We start from the raw sequence: 19916 nt of genomic DNA, 5'->3' as shown, positions 1-19916 counted from the left end.
ATCCCCTGCTCACCACAACTAGAGAAAGCCTGCGCACAGCAACGAAGACCCAACGCAGCCAAAAATAAATAATAAATAAATAAATTTATAAAAAAACACAGAAAAGAACTTTAGAGGCCTAAGCAATAGGAAGATTATGATGTTCCTCGTAATTTTAGCCCTCAGTATATATTTCAAAAACAATATTAAACACAAAATAAGTGTAAGGAAATCTAGCAAAGTATAAGGAAAACCCAGCAAAATTTTGATATTTACCATGGTGACTACCTGGGTAAATATAAAATAATTTAAAACATTTGTTATTATTGTTTCTGCTTTGCCAGTTCCCTGAGCATGTGCTGTCAGATAATCCTGCCTGGACCAGCCCCTTCCTTACCTTGGACTTCACCTTCATTTCCTCTTAACTCCATCTGCTGAAGCTGCCAGCCAGCCCCTTTCACCCCGCAGTGGTGTCCAGACCACTGAGAGCCCAGCCTGGGCTATGCTCCGGGCTCCCTGGGGCCTTGCCAAGAAGGTCAAGTAGAACATGCGCACTGCTAAAGAGTCCCTCACAATGAGAACTCCCATGCTGAGTTGTGATTTATAGTCAGCATAGCATTTTGTGCCACGTGATTACACTTCAGCCGTTTTTAGTTGTAGTAATCTGCTTCAGTGATCCTGGATGTGGAAAGTCCAGAAATTTTCCTGTGTTCCTCCTTCCTAGATCACTGAGAGAGAAGTCAAGATGCAGGCCCACTTTGCTTCCTGTATTAACATGGGCCTTGTTGAGACCATTCAGTGAGGTAAGGTATGATTCTGGAAGTGAGCCCAGGCCTCAAATAGGCTGTTCCAAGGCTGTGACCCATAATTAAATCCTATTACTGCTTGTTTCCATAGAGTTTAAAATAGTGTTGGAAACCTCCTAGGGAAAAAAGCACCACCGTAACTTCTTGGCTAAGGAAGTAGTGTGTGCTGGCCAGAGCAGAAGAGGTAGCCAAGGCTCCCAGGTTCTATTCTGGACCTGTTGATTTGAGGTGTGACATTCAGCAATCTGAGATGGTGTCCTGTATCTCTGATGGTTTCTCATCTTTACCACAGAGACTGTGCTTGCAGGGAGAGAGACCAACACACGGATCCCCTGTCCTGTAGGAGAGTTTCATCATTAGAAGTCTTTTCTTTCATTTGAATTTCCACACACACCCCTTTCCCCCCCCTTTTTTTAAAATGAAGAAATATCTCCCACAGAGTTAATATAGGAACCTAGCAATATCGTCCACGTTTTACTTGACTTCATTTTATCAGAATTGCTTTCCTTTTAGCAGTGTGATTAGATTAGCTTTTGTAAGGGATGGGAACTTTGATAGGGTTTAGGAAAAGGAAGGGAAAGTTTGTGTGTGGCACACGCCTTGGACAACCAGAGTGTAACATGAGGGGACCAGGTACACGATAAACTAGATTGGGAAGAACAAACTTACATTCCTGGAGAGCCAGGCATATATTAGATGTCTTTGCATATTTTCTTATTTAATATCATAATACAAATCAATAAGTTATCATTTCCATTTTTGCACATGGGCAAGCTGAAAAAGAAATTATGTAACTTGCCCAAGGTCAGACAGCTAATACAAGGCTGAGCTATGATTTATTTCTCCTCAGGTCTGTCCAATTCCAAAGCCCATGCGGTTTTTATAGAGCTCTTCTGTCTCTGACAAGATGTAAGAAAGGAGGGTGGGGAAAGAAGAGAAGATGGGGAGATACAATCTTTCTTTATCTCACAGTTTTGCTTGTTTAGACGTGTTTAGCCAGAGCATCCTGTTTATAGACTAGTACTAGGTTCTATATATAGATATGGTGCAACAACATATGTGGGAAAGATAACCAATTGACTGTAGGGGAGGATTAAAAAAAGTCTTTGTTCTTTACCTCTAGGTCTTCATTGCAGTGTAACTCACACTATCAAAACACCACTGGTAACTCTGGTGTACTGTTTAAGAGGCCCTGTCATATCATCCAAATAAAACCTGTTGATGTGTTCCAAGGAATAAGCCATGATGGCGGCAGAGGTGAGGGTGTGGTGTGGCCTTACTGCGTGAACTGGGAGGTGGTGGCACCTGTTATGTGGCTATTACAGTGAATTATTACTGAGTAAACAAGAGATGTCTCCCTTTTGCTTTTTCAAGGGAGACCAGATGGCGGTGGGTGTTGGCCCAGATCCAGGGGAGCCTGGCCTCTGGCTGGCAGAGGAGACAGCTTAAGGGTGTCAGGTGATGGAATAAGAAGAGACAGGGCTGGTCTGTTAAGTGGTATAATTTCAGGGGGCACCAAGAATACGTCTTGACCCTCAAAGACTTGCCTCAGCTATTTGCTGTTGCTTGGAATTCCACAAGTGAAATTTCTTTCCCTTAAGTCTTTTGAGACCCTATTAAAAATGAAGAAACTCCAGGAAAGGGTTTGATTATGAAGCGTCTTGGTCATGTAAGTAGAAGTATGAATGAGTTTATGAGATTGATTTCTGAGAACTAGACTAAGGCAGGGACAGAGAGGAGAAAGCATTGTGCCCCCAGTCATAGTGACGGGAAGGAGACACCACTGAGATTGAGATAATGGCCCTGAGAAGAGAAGTTGGGTTCCTAAAGAAACACCTTGTTTTTTTTTTGTTTTTTTGTTTTTATTTATTTATTTATTTATTTTTGCGGTACGCAGGCCTCTCAGTGTTGTGGCCTCTCCCGTTGTGGAGCACAGGCTCCGGACGCGCATGCTCAACGGCCATGGCTCACAGGCCCAGCCGCTCCACGGCATGTGGGATCTTCCCGGACCGGGGCACAAACCCGTGTCCCCTGCATTGGCAGGCGGACTCTCAACCACTGCGCCACCAGGGAAGCCCCAGAAACACCTTGTTTTCTTCACAGTTTTGCCTGAGGAAAGATAAGGAGCTGAGAGTGGGGGGAATGGAGGCTCTTGAACTCCAGAGGGGATGCTGGGTAGAGAGATTTCCCCACCAGTGTGCTGGATATGCAGTCATGGTGTTATCTGGAGAACAGCTGACAGGCAGAATGTAATAATGAGTGTAGAACCTTTGAGTCTGTGGTTTGCTCTGATGTCCTCAGACAAGACCATCACAGATCTTAGGAAGCAGGAGGCAGCTTCCCATAAATGATGTAAAATGGTGGCGCAAAAGAGGCCACCGATGACAACATGGGCAGGGTACTTCCTCAGTGGCCGCTGGTCACAGACAGCTTTTGGTCTTGATTTCCCAATGAGCTGTGCTGCGATAGGGCTTTACCAGAAAGTAAATAAGCCTTGTCCAAAGCAGTGACAAAGCACTTAGGGTATCCATGCAAAGTGCAGTTCCCTCTTGTTCTCTAACTTTGTGGAGCCAAAATAACTAAGCCAGAGGTGCCAGCATAGCACCTGGGATTCAATCTTCAACTTTTGTGGATTGAATTCGCTACTGGTTGACTGTTCATCTTTCATTTAGCAGTGCTCCCAAACTGCCTTTGTGATCTGAATTCTCACATCTTTCCTCCCTCAGGGAGTCTGACAGAGACAGCTCAAATCTCAGTGCCTTTCCCAGCTCCTCACAGTTGGGTTCATGGATGCCCTTTACCCTCAGGCTTCAACTTCTACTTTGTCCACATTTCTACCCTAAGTGTGGAGCATTTTCTTTGGATCAGACTTTCGGCTTCATTCAGGCCTCTAAGGTTCTCACTTCTTTCAGCACATTTTCCTAGAGAACTACCTGAAGAATGGTCTCTACCCCTCACCTCCTAAAGTTTGACATAATGTGAACCTCCTTCCTTACTGGAATCAGCACAGTTCTTTGGAAATTTCTGGATATACCACACCCCTACCTCTCTTCCCAACCACCTTAGCCTCATACACAAGATCTAGTGATGTAGCTGGATCTGCTGATCACCAGGATTTTGGAGCCAGTGCCCCCAGCAGGGAGGAACTCCTGGGCATGTGCCCTGAGTGACAGTTCTGTCCACCAGTCTCTGCCTCTCCTCCATCTCACCTTTTTTTTGGCTTTTCCCTGAGAAGGACCCCCTAGCCCTGTCCAGGACTGTAACCCTGCTGTCAGCCCCTTATCAGGGGCTATGACCTTTGCTTTCCAATCTCTTCTGGGCCAGGTCCCTTCTCCGATACTAGAGACTTTTCCTACAGCTACGCTTTGGTAAGTAGAGTTCTGCCCATGCACTGCTATCCCAGTGTTGACCACCTTGAACTCTGTCTACTGTTCTCTTTGGGCTGATTGGCTGTCTTGCTGGTCTGTACAGCTATGCTTCTGGAACAAGGCTCTTAGGCTTAGTTGAGCCCCTGTCCTGAATTTCATGTTAGCTCTCCAACTGCCTCTGCCTCAAAAAGAGCTTTTAATATGCATTTATAAAGCTCCAAAAGGGAGATAGAGAATATAACATTTCCTAGACTTATTTAACTAGAAAACCTTTTTTTTTTCTGGCTGAAGAAAATTGTTAAAATCTGACAGAGTATGGTGCTTGGTGGAGCACAGTTTTGGGAAGTACAAGGCTTTATCCTAAAGGAATGGACATCAAATGGAGGAATTCCAGGTAAAGGTAATGTGACAGTCAGTGAAAAAAATTCTTTGGGGATAGGAAATGTCTCCTGGGGCTCCTCATTCAACAAGTGCCCACTGAGCGCCTGCTGTTTATGTCTCTGCTGGAATCACACCATGTGTGTGACTACTTAACTGTGTGTCTGCAGAAGGCCGGCTCTGATCTGGAGTGGAGCCCAAGGTGGAGAGGGAGGTAGGGTTGCTACATTCTTTCTCCCATGTTTAGGTCCTCTTCCCCTTTCCTCCAGTGGAAACAGGAAATGGTGAATGGGGTGATGCCATCATGGCCACAGATACATCAGCTTTTGGATCCAAGGAAGGAGGGCTTCTCTGAGGCTTCTTTCCCTAGGTTTGACCTCTTCCAGGATTTCTCTAGTACTTTTGGGCACCCCATCTCTCCCACTCTGGGACTGTTCATCTCCACGTTAGTCCCAGTTCTCACTGCTGGTTCAAGATTTTGATTTTACATATGGGCATCAGTGCCAAGTGGTATGGAGGTCATTTTTATGGAATGGGTGTGACATTATAAATTTTCTACTTTGCCTATGAAATCCCTCTTCTTTTATAGCTCATGGGCAGTCCAGACTATAATAATTTTTTTCAGTCCTTCAGTGAAGATAAACCCATGTCTGGGAAGGGCAGTCTTGCAGCCATTTAAATCTGTCAGGGTGGGTGACTAAGTGCCAAGGGCATAGCGGGTAACCAAAGTGGAAGCCATCACTTCCTCTGAATGTCATTCTCAACCAGGACAGGAACAGATCCCTTGAAGCAGATAGAAGTCACTAAGGCTCTTGACTAAGGCCTTTTGAGACCCTGGTATATGGATCTTTCCTGTCATGAGTGAGATCTTTGTTTGGCTGATCTTAACTCAGTTGGCTTGAGCTAATCATAGAACAAACTAGATGGAAAGGCTCAGCGTTGAACTTTCCCTTAGGTATGGTGTTCTCTGAACATCAGCAAATAGCATCCTCCCACCTTAGGGGCCTTGGCCTGTGACAATTGTCCATTTCTGCCACTTCCTCTGAAAGACCATGGTTTTAACTGTGAAGATCAGTGAGTGAGTTCACTTGCAGGAAGGTGGAAAGAGGGCTTGAAATGGGCATTTAGAGATCTTAAATAGAGCCAGCCAGTTACTTGTTCATTCTATAGGTGTTTATAATTATTAGTTTGTCTATAACTGCAGAAGGCTTACTTTCCCCAACTAGTCTTTCCTAACAGGCTCCCTACATGAAGACATTTCCTAAGATTCTTTCCTTAGACCTGTTCTCTCCTCCCTCTATAAACTGTCCCTGGGTGATGTCATCTGTGCTTATCAAAAACTCTCAGATCTCTATCTCCAACCTAAATCTCTCTTCTAGTTCCTGACTCATGATGACCATACACTATTGATATTATAACCTGGGTGTCTTAAGCCAGATTACGTTCTTCATCAGCCCATCCTCTTCTCCCTATTCCTGCATTCCTTCCTGTTTTTATTCCTCTCACTTTGTTCCTTGATTCAGGAGCATCACCATCTAAGTTGATTAGTAAACTTGCTTCTGCATCAGTGTCTTGCACTGTTCCACCACCAAGAATGTAATAGGCTCTGAGTGTAATATAAGATGTTTAGGATGTGTGTAGGTGGCTTGTTTCTTTTCTTTTCTTTTTCTTTTCCTTTTCTTTCATGTAATTCTCATCTGCATGGCATGTACAGTTGAATTCCACAGAGAAATTAACAGATAGAAAAAATAAAGGTTAATCTGAGGTTTAGATTTTAAGTAAACTGGAAATTCTGGAAAGGAAACATCTGAGGGCTAAAACCTTGGGAGAAAGCTTCGTGGAAGAGGTGAGAGTCGACTGAGGACACCTTAGGTGGGGTAGGGACTGCAAGACCCCTTTGGGAGCATGTGCAATGGTGAAGCGACAGTCCTCAGCTTGTTTCTTGTGCAAGCAGAGTGATCAGCACCTCCTCTACCAGCTACTTCTGTTCATCACTGTTGTACCTCATGCAGTTTGATTCTGTTTAAGAGGTTCTGAGAATTGAATATCATAGTGTAACACATTAGTTAGCTGGAACCATCTTTTCCCTTAAACTTTTGGCTCAAGGTGTCATTCTGCAACTTGTGGAAACTCTGATTCCTTCACCCGGAATTCACCAGTTTCTTGGGAGCTCATGTATTTATAGTCACTGATTTTGATCTCTTGCTCCCATTAAATTAGTTCAGATTATAGACAGTCTTATTGTCTCAAGAATGCTGTTCCTGTTTCCATCCACATCGAACCAGATGGTAGAACTCAGATATCTCACAGCTTAAAGCCTTTTGTGTGTAGCGGACTTTATTAAAGTTTGGGTAATGGAGAGTATTTTACATTGCAGCAAAGTAAGCAACTTGAATTCTCATACTGGCTATCCCTTTCCCTTAAAGTAATTTGCCCACCTTTCCATTAGGGATTCATTAATATCACCCATATATGTGGCCTTGGTGTCTCTTACAATCTTATCTTTCTTTCCTTTGCAAACCTTCCTCACTCTATTGCCACTAAGCCTCCAAATACTTCTTACTTTATTATGCAAAGCAATTGAACTCTAACTTCGCCTCCCAGGTTCACCTCTGTATATCCAAGGTCCACTGAAGGGCTCTGCTGAATAAAAAGCTCATCTACTTCTTAGCCACACAAAGGATTTGTAGAACCTCTTATGTGTTCTTCTATATTATCTTCTCTCTTTTGGAAGTATTTCTTGTTTTATTTTATTTTATTTTATTTTTTTATTTTTTGCAGTACACGGGCCTCTCACTGTTGTGGCCTCTCCCGTTGCGGAGCACAGGCTCCAGACGCGCAGGCTCAGCGGCCATGGCTCATGGGCCCAGCCGCTCTGTGGCATGTGGGATCTTCCCGGACTGGGGCACGAACCCATGTCCCCTGCAACGGCAGGTGGACTCTCAACCACTGTGCCACCAGGGAAGCCCTGGAAGTATTTCTTGTTTTAAATAGCATTTACTACTTCTTACCCCAGAAATAGTTTTGCTTTGAAGGATCTCTGGAGGGAAGGTAAGAGACAATGTAAATATAAACAGCAACCTACATAAAACCTATTGTGGGCAATGAAAAAACTCATCTAACTGGGAAGAAGAATTCTTGTTGGGGAGTAGAGCTCAGAATAGATTTGAATGACCCAAACAGACTTAGGTTTCAGTGGCAGATGATACTGTTTAGGACAAATGGCTAACCATTTAAAAGAAAATCTGTCACCTTCTAGTAAAATAAATTTTAGATAAATATTTTTATTTTTAAAATTATTATTATTTTCATTTTATTTTACTTTTTTAAATTATTTTTTATTAGAGTATAGTTGATTTACAATGTTGTGTTAAAGATTTTTACATAAAAACTAAAGTGATAAGTGTACTAGAAAATAGTTTTTTTAGTGTGGTACCAAAGGCAGAAACCATAAAGGAAAAAGTGTGGTGGATTAGCTTAAAAAAAATCACAACAAGTACCATAAACAAAATAAAAAGTAGGTGTCAACTGGTTAAAAAAAGTTTTCAACATCTCTAATGTGTACAAAGCTCTTACAAATCAATAGGAAAAAAACACAAAAAGAAAAAGGGAAAAGTCATGGAAAACTAAATATGGCCAATAAAGCATATAGAAAAAAGCTGTTATTTATAATCCAGAAAACAAACAGAAATGAAATATCATTTTTCAACTGTTAGATTGACAAATATTAAAAAGAAGAAAATATTTATTACTGTCGAGGACTGGAGGAAACAGGATCTCATACTCTGTTGCTGGGAATAAATATTAATCCATTCTCTCTGAAGTTCAGTTTTGGCAATATGTAACAGATTTAAAGTACACATGCTCTTAAACCAGCGATTCAACTTCTAGGTATTTATCCTAAGGGCAAGTGTACAGAGATGTATGTGTGATGATATTTATTACAGAGTTTATAAAGCAATCAAAATAGCCATTGATAGGGGATTGGTCAAATAAATAGTGGTATGTCCATACAGCGGTACATGAAGTAAATGTATAATTATTATCACAGAAAGATAGCTACAGTATATACATGAAAAAATATATAGCATATGAACCTATTTCAGTTGAGATAAATATAGCCATAGCTGTGTGTATATATTTTAAAAATCATACAACACATTGTTAACAGAAATTATCTTTTCTAATTCAGAAAAAGAAAAGCCACTTTAAAAAAATAGGGGACTTCTCTGGTGGTGCAGTGGTTAAGAATCCACCTTCCAATGTAGGGCACAAGGGTTCGAGCCCTCGTTCGGGAAGATCCCACATGCCTCAGAACGACTAAGCCTGTGCGCCCCAACTACTGAGCCTGTGCTCTAGAGCCTGCGAGCCACAACTACTGAGCCTACGTGCCACAACTACTGAAGCCCGTGCACCTAGAGCCCGTGCTCCGCCAACAAGAGAAGCCACCTCAATGAGAAGCCTGTGCACCACAATGAAGAATAGTCCCCGCTCACCACAACTAGAGAAAGCCCGTGCGCAGCAAATAAGACCTAATGCAGCCTAAATAAATAAATAAACTTATTTATTTAAGAAAAATAGGAAATAGATTCTGACTTGAGGGTGGTAGGTGGACTGAAACCAGACAATTTTCTTTTAAACCTTGATGGGCTAGGTAATGAATAGTGGTGATAAAAGTAGGAAGGTTTTATGGTATGAATGCATGAAATGAATGAAATGAAAAATGAGGTTAGGGAAACCAGTTAGGAATCTATAGTGGCAGTTCAGGCCTGTAATATGAAAATAAGGTGTCAGCTGGGGTAGGCAATGGGATTATAAGGAAAAGAACCAATCTGAAGGACATTTCATAGAAGAAACCACTAGTCTGGTAGTCTGTCAGGCAGGAAGAGGATAAAGAAGAAAGAATAACAAGTCACTGATAATGCCAAAGTGTTTGCCCTGTGAAGTTGGAAAATTACTCGTCATGACAAGTATGGGGTAACTGGAAAGGAGAACCACTGTTCTAGAAGGGGAGACAAATTTGTTTCTTGGAGTTGAATTTGAAGGGCTAGAGGTATATCTGAAAAGAAATGTTCTTTAGGGTGGGGATTCCCATTTAGAGAAAAAGTTACCTGTAAAAATAGAGGTAATAGGTAGGAGTGGGAACTCTCTAGATTTGACACCCTTGAGATTCTTGAAGGAAGGGTGGGTCATATCTTGGTTCTCCCTTTCCTGTTGGCAGTCTTGGCAGACTCTGGAGAGGAGTGTGACATTGGTCTCAGTTGGAACCTGAGAGTAGAGCTTGAGGAGAGGTAGGATTGGGCAGTAATCATAATAAAACAACAGCCACAGCATTATTTTAAAATCAATCTGCCGTTTACAAAGGCCATTATATACAGCAGCTTATTTAACACAATCCTGTATACGATGCTTTATTACTTTACTCCTTACTAGAACTGAAGTTCAGTTAGAGAATTAGGACTCAAACTAAGGTATTCAGGACTCAAATTCCATTTCTCACTTCTCTACTCTCCATCTCTTAGAGATGAATTTTCCAAGGAGGGAAAGACTAGAGCAAAAGCTGTAGCCTGGAGCTAGCAGTACCCACAGTTAAGAGGTGGGAGGAAGAAGAGAGCCAGGGAAGACAAGTCACTCACAGTCACCGCCCTGTCCCCTGTCCCTTGTAGGCCCTGACATTCCTCTAACCAGAGAATGTTGGATGTTCCATAGAATTCAAAAGGACAAAAAAAGTCCTAATCTATTCATAAATAGCTTGAGGTGTTTTAAGTAAGGTTGTCTAGTTTGGTTACAGCAGAGTTAGGGTTGTAACTTAGTGGTTTATTGAATTCTGGCTTCATTCTTTTGAGAGCAATACAATAAAAACATATTGACTTAGACCTATGAAGGAAGGGTTTGTCTGAATTAATTATATGAAAAAAAGATTTTTTTTGTGAAGTCATTAGGTTTGTTTACTTTTGGAATCACATGGTTAACTCACTTGTGTATGCATTAGCTTGTAGAGATCCTAAGACCTGTTTTTTGTTTTTTTATTTTTTTTATTTTTTTTTTTACATCTTTATTGGAGTATAATTGCTCTACAATGGTGTGTTAGTTTCTGCTTTGTAACAAAGTGAATCAGTTATACATATACATATGTTCCCATATCTCTTCCCTCTTGCGTCTCCCTCCCTCCCACCCTCCCTATCCCACCCCTCCAGGCAGTCATAAAGCACCGAGCTGATCTCCCTGTGCTATGCGGCTGCTTCCCACTAGCTATCTACCTTACGTTTGGTAGTGTATATATGTCCATGCCTCTCTCTCGCTTTGTCACAGCTTACCCTTCCCCCTCCCCATATCCTCAAGTCCATTCTCTGGTAGGTCTGTGTCTTATTCCTGTCTTACCCCTAGGTTCTTCATGACATTTTTTTTTTCTTAAATTCCATATATGTGTGTTAGCATACGGTATTTGTCTTTCTCTTTCTGACTTACTTCACTCTGTATGACAGACTCTAGGTCTATTCACCTCATTACAAATAGCTGAATTTCGTTTCTTTTTATGGCTGAGTAATATTCTATTGTATATATGTGCCACATCTTCTTTATGCATTCATCCGATGATGGGCACTTAGGTTGTTTCTATCTCCGGGCTATTGTAAATAGAGCTGCAATGAACATTTTGGTACATGACTCCTTTTGAATTATGGTTTTCTCAGGGTATATGCCCAGTAGTGGGATTGCTGGGTCATATGATATTTCTATTTGTAGTTTTTTAAGGAACCTCCATACTGTTCTCCATAGTGGCTGTACCAATTCACATTCCCACCAGCAGTGCAAGAGTGTTCCCTTTTCTCCACACCCTCTCCAGCATTTATTGTTTCTAGATTTTTTGATGATGGCCATTCTGACTGGTGTGAGATGATATCTCATTGTAGTTTTGATTTGCATTTCTCTAATGATTAATGATATTGAGCATTCTTTCATGTGTTTGTTGGCAGTCTGTATATCTTCTTTGGAGAAATGTCTATTTAGGTCTTCTGCCCATTTTTGGATTGGGTTGTTTGTTTTTTTGTTATTGAGCTGCATGAGCTGCTTATAAATTTTGGAGATTAATCCTTTGTCAGTTGCTTCATTTGCAAATATTTTCTCCCATTCTGAGGGTTGTCTTTTGGTCTTGTTTATGGTTTCCTTTGCTGTGCAAAAGCTTTGAAGTTTCATTAGGTCCCATTTGTTTATTTTTGTTTTTATTTCCATTTCTCTAAGAGGTGGGTCAAAAAGGATCTTGCTGTGCTTTATGAGAAGACCTGCTTTAATGGGTAGAAAACCAGAAGTCTCATAAGTCACTGCAGTTTTCCAACTGACAGTCATATTTATGGGATTAAATTATTTACCTAACCCATCCTGATAGCATAGACACAAAAAGCAGTTATTTCCTGTCAGAAGTTCGAATCAACAGGGTCCACTTTAAAGAGGTTCTTAGGCAATTGCCAGACTGGTGTCCGCTAAGAATCTTGCAAGGCATCCTTGCAGCCGAGTGCTTGGAGCACAGTGGGCAGTAATAGTGCTTGGAAACTGGGTGAATGAATGAGCGCGTGAACAAGTGAAGGACTGAAGGAATCTTTCTCCCCAGGCGTGTTGAACTGTATGAAGCATTCTTTCCACAGCCTCACACTATAGCTTGGCTGGGTGGTTTGGGGACAAGTCTTAGATTCTGTATTGGCAGGGGGAGGAAATGGGGGCACACCATGGGAAGTTTCTGCTCTGTGAGCTGGTGACTCCATAGAGAAGGGACATTTCCAAAACCAGTATGCTGGTGTCACTTGAGTCCCAGTCTCATGATCTTTCCTCCTAAAAAGGTCAGGCTGCTGAGGAAGTCTCTGGAGCAAGTAAGGAGGCCCATGGAGGTAGGAGATTTCCTGTTGGCAACCTGGATTTACTCAGAGAAGGCAGCTACTTTATAAGACCTCTGTAGAGGCTGTCCACTGCCTTTGCTCCTCACTGCTTGGATTCTAAATCAGGAGTCTCTCAGGCGCATCCCTGGCTTTTGCTTACCCAGCCTGGCCCTGCCCTTTGGCTGTGTGCCATTGGTGATTTTATTTTAGCACTGCTGGAAATTACACCCTCTACAAGGGTAAAGCAAATTGGGAGGTTCTGGTACTGGCTCTAGAGGGACTGGGGCCTGTCACCTGGCCCTGCCCTGTGTTTCCTGGCATGCTTTCCTGGCCGCCTTTTTACCCTTACACAGTCCTCCAAGCCCGTATTTCTGCCTGGGTGAGGATTAAAGACTGGCTTCTTCAGCAGGACTGTGGGGGCAGGAATCAGTGCTTTGGAAGAAGCTTCTGACACCAGTCTCCATGTTCTGCTTTAGGAGAATTATTGATTTCATACAGATGATCTAACAGTTACATTGAGGGTGGTTGGGGGACGAGGACATGGAGATTCTTCATATCCACAAAAGGATTTACCACTGGGTTTCTTTAAGCACTGAACCTGCTTTTCAAAATCAAATTTGATTTTCATGCTTTAAATAATGTGCAGTTATTTGTATCAGAGAAAAGCTTTTGAGATTTTCTAGGCAGACTTCCTTGGTTCAGAAATGAACACACTTCGGGAGGTCCGGGAATGGCAAAGCCGTGCCTGTGCCAGGGAACTGAACACTCAGATCTTGTGAAGGGGCTGAGGCAGAAGGGGCAGACGGTGTGAGAGGGCGTCTCCTTCCCTCCTGGAGGAGCGTCTCTTGGGCTGTTTTTCAGGTGAGGCAGGGAAGATGCACTCCTTCCCCCAGAATGCCCTGCTCACATCCCTCAGATTGGGTAATTCCTGCCTCATTGACTTCTACCTTAGTCTTTTCAGACTGAACACCAAATGACATGGTAATGCCTTAGTATTTGATATTTTTAAGGTACATTTAAATAAGTGAAAACCTAAATTACAGGATGTGAATGAGTGAATGTAACTTTGTGAAATTCAGTGTGTAAAAAAAGCCTAATACTAAGCAAAATGTCAGTGGAGGATCTTCACGGGGCCTGATTTAATTGGTTGAGTAGATCTATTATTAGAATTATCCAATCTATAATAATAAGCATTCATTTATTAATTATTTATTAACTGCAGAGAGTTTTATGATAATTTGATATAAACTGATAGGATATGACAGGTATAAGACTAATGCTGTGGGAACTCAGAGAGGAGAGATGATTTTTACCTTTGGATCTAGAGAATCAGAATTTTGTGAAAACACGTTTCTTTGTCTTAACACTTTAAACGATCTTGCTTATACCTTAGTCAGAAGTAGTGTTGATACAAAGGAAAATCTGTTCTTTTCATTTATATTATTAAAGTTCTGAATTAATCACAACACAGTGTATTTCTTTTCACCGTGTTTCTTTGCTAATCTCTAGAGCAGTTTTCCGAAGGGCAGACCGTTGGTAAATAAGAGCAGTCCACTCTCTTTTATTAGATAGTATCTCTGCAGCTAGCAGATGGAGGCAAGGGTGTGGACCCCATCAGGGAGGCCACTCTTTCAAGAAGCTTGTCTGTGAAGAGAGGAGAGTTGGTGAAGGGGGAACGCAGGATCTAGGGAGGGTTATTTGTTTTTTGAGACCCAAGCATGACCTTGTGCAGTGGGGAAAGAGCTAGAAGAGAGGGAGAAGTTGAAGACAGAAAAGAGAAATAAAAATTGTTGAGCAAGGCTCCAGGGGAGAAGGGTCTACTGTATCTTAAGAATCGGTAGAGAGATTAAACTTGAACTGAACAAAGGACAAAGCCATCGCTGATTTTAACTGCATCACCACCACATCAGCATTTATTGCTTTCCTACCTTTTGCTAGTACTCTCTTGAGCACTTTACAGGCTCCAGACACGCAGGCTCAGCAGACATGGCTCATGGGCCCAGCCGCTCCGCGGCATGTGGGATCTTCCCAGACTGGGACACGAACCCGTGTCCCCTGCATCGGCAGGCGGACTCTCAACAACTGCGCCACCAGGGAAGCCCTCTTGAGCACTTTTAACTCTCATTTGATAGGGGTGAGGGATGTGATGGGGCAGAGGGATTTGGTATTTTGAGGAGACAGTTTCTTTCTGTTGGGCTTTGTTTTCTCTGGGCAGAAGAAATTGAAGTCATCTGCTGGGAGCAGGTGGGATAGTGGGGACAGTGGCATGTTTTTTAAAATCCGTTGTGCCAGTGGCTGTAATCTGCAGACACGGAGGAGGACAGCTGAGCCGTGCTAAAGACCCAGCTAATATTGGAGACAGTGACTTTCTAGAGGAAGTAGCCCTCATGATAAATGATTGCTTTAGCAGTGCTCAGCAACTTGGGGGTTAAAGCAGAGGACATTCATATTCAAACAGGAGCTGTGTTTTGTGGGGTAAGTGGAAGACCTGGAGTAAGGGGAGTCTCGGATATTGGTAGTAGAGTGGTTGTCTACTTGACTAGAGAAAGAAGTGAATCTAGGAGAGGACTGATAGGCAGCAAAGCGATGAGGGGGGTGGGTATCGAGAGGCTGGAAATCTCAATGAAGTTGAAGAAGAAACTGTAGAAGACAAGACAAGGAGAGGTAGAAATATAGGAGGATATAGGAGACCATGAGCAGGCAAAAGGTGTGACTTGGAGTGGAAAGGCAGACTCTGATCAAGGGGCCAAGTCCTTGATGACCAGGAGGTCAACAGCTTACAGAAGTGAGGAGGAGCATTGTTGCTTGGTATAGGCCTCAGCAAAGGAAGGATTTTTTTTAAGGTTATAGGCGTAATGGTGTTAAAGCAGCATTGAGACAGACCATCTGTTTCTCCTTTTGGTACCACTGGATACTGAAGGATGATTTTATGGCAGAACCTTCATTGTTTAGAAACCAAGTTCCTTAAGGACTGTCAGGTTTCAGCTAGGGGAAAGGAGGCCAGAACCATCTTTTAGGCCTGTCTTCTGCACAGCTGGCCTAAATACTGTGGAGTTTCAGTAGTGGGGCGGCAGGTAGTTCTGGCCAAGTGGGATGGCCTCCACAAAGTATTGGGCCTGTAGGCACAGTTTGCAGCAACAGGGACTAAGTACTCTTGCAGGCAAAATCCCATTTGGCCACTAGGGTTTTTTGAACTGTTCAGGATCAGACTGGGGCCAGTGCTAATCATCTGTGAGAGGCTGAAGGGAAACTCTAAAGGTTTCTTGCTTGAAACTTTAGGAGTCATTTGACTCTTGAGCCTTTCTGTTCCTGTGGGGTCTGGAATGTATTTTTCCCTCCACAGTGACAGCAAATAGTGCCCTAAAGCCCACATTTGAAAGGGTCTGGAAATACTCAGATTATTGTTTATAAAGATGTTTTTGGATTTTCAGTGGCTCAGGATTTCTTTGACATTGTTAGTACATGACTCCAAACATTTAAGAAAGAAGCCTCCGAATAGATGAAAACGAGCAAGCAAGTAAAATCTTCACAATTCTTTTGCTCCTTCTTAACTTGATTAATTTACACCGCCACCTTGGCTGTAAAACCAGACGTGAACAGCTCAGAAAATGATTGCCTAACCAGCCATTTCACCACAGGAACCTACTAAGCACAGCTATGTGGCCCCTAGCAGAAGAGGCTGTGTGGCTCAGAGCTTGGAATGCATTGCTCCCATGGCAGTACTTTCCAAATTGTTTGTAATTGGTTTTGTCACATAAAAATGAGAAACTTCTGTATGGCAAAGTCATCATAAACAAAGTTAGAAGAGAACCAACAGGCTGGGAGAAAATTTTTGCAATGTATGTGATAAACAATGGATTAAGGGACTTCCCTGGTGGTACAGTGGTTAAGAATCTGCCTGCCAAGGCAGGGGATGTGGATTCGAGCCCTGGTCCGGGAGGATCCTACATGCTGTGGAGCAACTAAGCCTGTGCGCCACAACTACTGAAGCCCGTGCACTCTAGGGCCCATGTTCCACAACTACTGAAGCCCGCACGCCACGACTGCTGAGCCTGTGTGCTGCAACTACTGAAGCCCATGCACCTAGAGCCCGTGCTCCGCAACAAGAGAAGCCACTGCAATGAGAAGCCCGTGCACCACAACGAAGAGCAGCCCCCACTCGCCATAACTAGAGAAAGCCTGCGCGCAGCAACAAAGACCTAATGTAGCCTAAAAAAAAAAACCAATGGATTAGTATTTATAATCTATAAAAGGTTTCTAAAAATCAGTAAGGAAAAGACAACAAGTCCTATAGAAAATGGGCAAAAAATACAAATAGGCAAGTCACAGCAGGGCAAACTAGAATTTTTTTTTTTTTTTTTTTTTTGCGGTACGCGGTCCTCTCACTGTTGTGGCCTCTCCCGCTGTGGAGCACAGGCTCCAGACGCGCAGGCCCAGCGGCCATGACTCACAGGCCCAGCCGCTCCGCGGCATGTGGGATCCTCCCGGACTGGGGCACGAACCCGTGTCCCCTGCATTGGCAGGCGGACTCCCAACCACTGTGCCACCAGGGAAGCCCCCAAACTAGAATTTTGTCTAAAGAAGTGCGTATCCTTGAGCACAGAGTTCTCTGGACAAGAATGTTTATTGCATTGGTAAATATCCACGAGTAGGGACTGTGAAATGCTATGTGGCCATGAAAACATTGAAGTAGGTTCTGTATCAGTGAAAAGAGCAAGTATACCCTACAGGACTGCTATAAAGAGCCTAGTGAGACTAAGGGTCCTGAGTTTTCTGGGGACAATTCCAGCTTTATTTTCAGTCAGTACATTTTGTTAAATATGCCACAAAATGTAACCTTTTTATGCCTTCATAAGGCCTTAATGTAAATAAATTCACATCCACTCCCTCCCCCAAAAAAAAGAAGCAAGTACAGAGCAATATGAATAGAATGTTCCTATTAATTTTTCTTTTTTTTTTTTTTTTTTAGGTAAGAAGTGGATTTATTTAGAGAGAAACACACTCCACAGACAGAGTGTGGGTCATCTCAGAAGGCAAGACTGGCCTTGGGAGAAACACACTCCACAGGCAGAGTATGGGCCATCTTAGAAGGTGAGAAAGGCACCAGGGTATGGGGTTGTCAGTATAAAGCAGGTATACAGTAGGTAATTTCCTAGGCTAATGAGTGGGAGGAGTATTCCAGCTATTTTAGTAAGGGGCGGGGATTTCTAGGAATTGGGCCACCGCCCACTTTTTGATGCTTATTGTTGGTCTTGGAACTGTCATGGCGCCTGTGGGTGTGTTGTTTAGCTTGCTGACGTGAGCATATACTGAGGCTCAAGGTCTAGTGGAAGTTGACTTGTCTGCCATCTTGGACCCATGTGGTTTTAATAAGTTTAAGTCATGTCCTCGGGCTATGTCATTCTCTCAAAGGTTGTGCCCTGCCTCCTTCCCTCACGTTTCATTCTCCCCTTCAGAGATTTTATTCCCATATTCTTATGGGAATCAGAAGGGCGATGGTCTGTCTTATGTAACTGCTTCAAGGCTGAGTAGGGGCATCAACCCTGCCTGTCAGGGAGTAACAATCTTTGGATGCCTGATCTAGGGGCCCCAGGGGCAGGACAGCTCCTTGTTTAAGTCAGTATGGGCTGGAATCCTCGCATAGCCATCATCTTGGTGTGGAACAGTTGTAATTGTTTCCATAGCTTTTCTATGAATCTCCTTGATGGTGAAGCACTTGTTGTAACAGCATCAGAGTAAAAAATATGATTTTAGTTGCTATCCCTTCCAAGGTAGTCTCCCAACCAGGTGCTAGTGCCCAAAAAGTCACAAAGAAACGGCACAGAAGACGTCCCCAGTGGTGTTGATGATGAGCGGGAGTTGGTCTAGCTGGTCTCAGGACTTAATGAAGCTCAGATTCTTGATGTCTCATCACAGAAAGAATTCAGTGAGAGACAAAGTGATAGGTGAGAAGTGGATTTATTTAGAGAGAAACACACTTCACAGACAGAATGTGGGCCACCTCAGAAGGCAAGAGCGGCCTTGGGAGAAACACACTCCACAGACAGAGTGTGGGCCATCTCAGAAGGTGAGAAAGGCCCCTATTAATTTTTTTTTTAATATTCCTATTTATTTGATTTGGAATGTGTTCATCCAGTTTTAAATTTTATTAGAGGGTTCCTTTAGGTTAAACAATATTTAAGGCTGTATTATTATAATTATGACATTAACAAATGAAACATCAAGTTTTGTCTTCTCTTCATGTAAGATAGAAGATTTATTTCCCATCCTCACCTCTTCCTCTCTTTGTTGAATCTGGTATTATAAATTTTAGCCTCTGTGAAGAATTTAGGGACCTCTCACTACCCCTCCCTTCCTGGAACGAAAAGGATTCCTGAGGAAGGCTACTGGGCCATGGTGCCTACAGTTGCAGTTTCTGGTGTGACGAACAAAGGAATTCAAAGCTCAGAATTCTTCTTGCCTAGGATTTTCTCCTTTTTGGTATATATAGCCTTGCAGAGCCTCTCAGCCTCCTGCCTCAGATGCAATGGAAGGGACAGGGGCCTCCTTAGGGAGGCCTTTCTTGCTTCTTCTCCTTAGAAAGGGAAAATTACCTGAGTGGCCTAGGAAGGCGAGGGTTATTAGAGCTGCCCTAGGTCTTGGGAGGAAACCTGCTCCTTGCATTTGTCCTTACTTCTCCTTTGGAGAAGCCTCTCAGCTGGTTTTAGGCACCCACCAACCGAGGTGAAAGGAATCCTTGAAACTGACACCTTAGTTTTGCCTAGTTCCCTGGCGGTTGAAGCTCCAGAACTCCAGCCTGGAAACAGTAGGAATTCTATTGCAGGGTGGCACAAGGACTTACATATAACCCCTTTGTCCTTCTTTGGGTCAGAAGCACTGTGTTCCTTAATCACATTCTCAGTGTCAGTAGACCCCAATATGGGTGTATGGGAATTGGTTTAGACTTGTAATGTAGGCTTTTCTCTGAGCTGGAGAGTTCACATAGAGCGATGTAATAGAAACTTATTTAAAACCAAAACTGACTACAGCCAGTTCTGTTCTAAAAAGGGTAGTACAATTCATATTCTTAGGGGAAAAAAGCATTCCACCACAGAATGGTAGTGGTGAGAGAGTGAAAGTTCAAAACTTAAACTTCTTTATGTTCCATAGTGCTGGTCAGAGTGGAACCTGGAGTAGGTGGTTCATAGTGGGCTGACTCTAGCTATGGTTTGTTGGGTGTCAGAGGTAGGGGGATGGAGAGCTAAGTTGCTCTGAATAATATGAGGGGAATTTAGTTTCCTGAGGGAAGGGGAGACCCCTCCCAAATGAGAGAAGTGTCTGGAGAGGGTGAAGGAGCCAAGCAACATGGTAATATAAAACCCATCTGTCTTTTCATAACTTTAGGAAAGGCTGATGAACACATAGTGTTTTGATGGAGTTGGTATATGTGTATATTTTTCTTTTTGGTAAAGCATGGAGAAAGGGAAACAAGTCCCATATCTGGGATAACTCAGCAGAGGGAAGAGACCAGCTTCAGG

At 42.9% G+C, this 19916-nt stretch overlaps 1 long non-coding RNA gene across 1 annotated transcript in view; it reads left to right on the top strand.

The window, feature by feature from the left end:
* The first annotated feature begins 673 nt into the window (after positions 1-673).
* LOC309833675 overlaps positions 674-19916 on the top strand; it is a 36685-nt gene continuing 17442 nt past the window's right edge. The window contains exons 1-3 of the long non-coding RNA XR_014297796.1: positions 674-782; positions 1909-2042; positions 17369-17490. This is a non-coding gene — a long non-coding RNA (uncharacterized lncRNA). The remainder of the gene's footprint in view (positions 783-1908; positions 2043-17368; positions 17491-19916) is intronic.

Source organism: Grampus griseus (genome assembly GCF_964374135.1).
Source record: "Grampus griseus genome assembly, chromosome: 15".
NCBI classification, from domain to species: domain Eukaryota; kingdom Metazoa; phylum Chordata; class Mammalia; order Artiodactyla; family Delphinidae; genus Grampus; species Grampus griseus.
Note: the sequence above shows the minus strand (reverse complement) of the source record. Positions and strands in the feature narration are given on the sequence as shown.